Consider the following 3,477-nt stretch of genomic DNA (forward strand, 5'->3'; position numbering starts at 1 on the left):
GAACAATGTGAACGAGAACCGCTATCACCTACTGCCTCCTCGTATTATCGAGAAATGGCAACTCCAGTTGTGACAGGGCAACTGATGGGCTGTGATGCAGAATGGGCTGGGTGCCTCATTTAGAAAATTAGAACTTGCTGCAATCCCATTCCTTTCAATTTCTTAGAATGAAAACACTTGGCCTATTCTCATTCTGGGAATGGCTGGGTATTTCAATTCCATTCCTGTAATTCCTCAATGTATAAAAGGCATTTTGATAGTTTTACCTAGTTCAGAATGAATGCCCCATAAAACTGATGTTATCAGAAGCACTAAGAACCACAAATATAAGCAGAACAAGTAACCAATGTCGCAGGATGGTAACTTGGGGACATATCTCATGCAGTAAAACCACCCTACTAATACCCATAGAGGCAGTTCTTCCACTACCTATTGTACACTCAAACCTCATTATAACAAAAGTGCATCTTGCACGAAAACAAGTTCGCCATATCCTAAAATTTGTTATAAACATATATTCATAACACTGTAGCCATTACAAGATGACTGTACTTAATTAACTTTATTGCAACCAATATTTCATTATATCCAGATTCATTATATCGGTTTGAATATACTTGCATGGTCAGCATTTTAAGCAAATGGTGATGTTTTATTATTGTTTAATTTAAACTTGTTAATTTTTAAATGATGACAGAGCATATTTTTATGCTGACAAAAGCAGTATTGAAGAAGGAAGACTAGGCAGTGTTTTCACACATCTGGAGCGGTTATGATCATGGAGAAAACCAAGATTTGTTTAATGGGGAACAAATCTCTTTATATCTGCTGGTATTGGTTGGAACAGCACTCTGCTCGGGCACCTTGCGCTTTTGCGTCGAATAAGAAACACTGGGGCACACTGCTCATCATCACTCAAACTTACTAATGTATGAAGTTTGTAAAACAGTGAGTAGATGAAAACATGCTGTATTTTTGGAAAACAATGTAATTTCGTTCTGTGCAAAATGCATTTAATTCGATTCCCATTCAATTCCTCAGAGTGTTGTCCCCATTTCATTTCAGTGTCGCGAAAATGTAAAATAATTCTACAGTGGCAACTCGGCAGCACTGATTGATAGCTCACTTATTCCACTTCAATGTGTCATGCTGGCCGTGTCAGCAAGAATGCCTATGCAATTGTTGCTGTGCATAACCTGCACGTGCTTGAAAACAGCTGTGCAGCTGGTGGGCACTGAACTCGCATCCTTCACATTACACAATGCTACTCAAAGCAGCATTAACATGGAGGCTCAATTTCCTGACTGGGAATACAATTTCTGATGTGATATAGCGTTTATAAAAGCAAAATTATAAATGTGACATTCAGGAAATCTTTACCACAAATGTAAAGTATCATAACAGTTTGGGAGAGTGAAGTGCTTTCATTACTTTGCAATGCACCAGCACACAATCGTGATGAGGACAAGGAAGACTGCACATCTTTGTCATGTTTGCAGGTTGCGATGTTGAACCAACAAGAACAAGTTCTGAATATTTTGATTGCACTGAGACCTGCATTTACATAAACTTCTGAGAGGCATTTATCACCATGTACGATGGATGAAGAACACTCATCTCCCACTGGGACTTGATGCCCACAAATGCGATTTCGTGCTTTTTGTTTGACCATAGTCATCAAAAATATTGTAAACATTTATGTACAAGCATAGCAAAACAAGAATTAAAGGGTTGAGACACCGAACTTTGATGCTATAAAAATCCTGCCATAAGCTTCCTCCGTATGCAAGGATACTTGGCACGAACTGTTGGACACAGCAAGCATTTATAACATATCTTAGCTTGCATCCGAAATGGGCCCAAATGCTCACGATCGAGACTTATTGTTAGTGCGACAAACACTGACATCACTTGTACAAGAGATTTAGTGATGTCAGACGTGTTTAGAGGGACGTGCAATTAGTAGTGACCCACAGCTCCGCTGCACTGGACAGGCCTAGAGAGCAGTAGCTGTGAACCCACATTCGCTCATTTTTCTCAGGATGTAGCCAAACAGGGCAAGTTTGCTGGCATTTTGCAAAGTGCTTTCACCACAAAAAGATGGCATTGGAGAATTTTCGTTTGTTCGCGCATTAGAATACCAGGTTGCCACAGTTTCAATCGTGATAGGCAGGGTAAGTGAGGCCACCTGGTAGCACAAAGATGAACGACACTAGCACAGAATTATTGTAGCTGCAACCTGATGTATTCCACTTTTCTACTGGTTTAATATCTTGGCAGCAGCATAGTTCCAAATGCGCAGACTTTTTAAAGATGTGTTTTACCATGGTCACTCAGCGAGAAAAAAAGACGTGCGCCTCGCATTGTAGTTGCACAATGAGTCAAGATGTAGATACCATCACCTGGTAAACCAATACCCGAGTACTCCACAAAAATATCTCGATTTACCACAGTGCCATACATATTAATATTCGCTATCGAAGAATTTCGGCGAGTTTCAAAGGCACCCAGAAGGTTGATAACGCACGTGTGCCAACACACGAACCACCATTTACGTCACAGCGTTCCGGGCCCACATGTTCAAGCTTCCCAAGCACCAATGTCGCTGTCCCGCATGGCATCCAAAAACTGAAAGTAATTTGCTTGAATAAGGGGATATTGAATTATTTAATGAGAATACATTAATCTGAGCGTGTACCACACTTCTTGGAGCAATAAAAAACATTTGAAACAAGCAATGTGCAATTTGATGCCATCACCCCTTTAATTAAAATGTTGATAATTCCAGAAAGTAGAAATTTCAAGCTAAACACAGATTTTGTGCACGATGCTTTAAACATTAGAAAGAGAATCAGCTGTGATATGCTACTTTAAAAGAGTATGGACACGATTTTTAGGCATCACATAAGGGACATTTTTTTTTGCATGCAGTGTCAATGCACTCTATACAAAAGTCAAGAAATATAGACAAAATACTTCAGCTTCATCGTCAAGCATCATCACAATGAACATTGTCATCACGATCCATCCTCCATGCAGCTGGGATTGCCAGTGTAGTTGATAAATGGCAATTCACTCATCATTGTTTATGTGAGCCATGTAAAACTGACAGCAATGACAGAGCTCCTGCCTCTTGTCGCAAGCTGCTGTACCCATGCAAATTAAATGGACACAGACCTAGTTGACAGATCATTTTGAAATCGCCCCTTCAATACTAAAACCAAAGGCAATTTGGAAGGTAGCAGTGCCGAAAATATATTCACTTCATTCTAAGGCACCACGGCACTCCTTCTGAAGATTCTCGACATGAGTGCTCTTCTTTCAAGCAACAATATGAAACTTGAGATGCTCATGTTGGTACTCCTTCATGTCTAAAGTTATTGATTTTACCGCTCATCAAAAAGTCTAGCAATGCAGATGCTTGCAGAGCCCCGAGTATAGTCCTGTCCAATATGTGTGACATAATGAAGACACAGG

The sequence above is a fragment of the Rhipicephalus microplus genome, chromosome 5, assembly GCF_043290135.1.
Source record: "Rhipicephalus microplus isolate Deutch F79 chromosome 5, USDA_Rmic, whole genome shotgun sequence".
NCBI classification, from domain to species: Eukaryota; Metazoa; Arthropoda; class Arachnida; order Ixodida; family Ixodidae; genus Rhipicephalus; species Rhipicephalus microplus.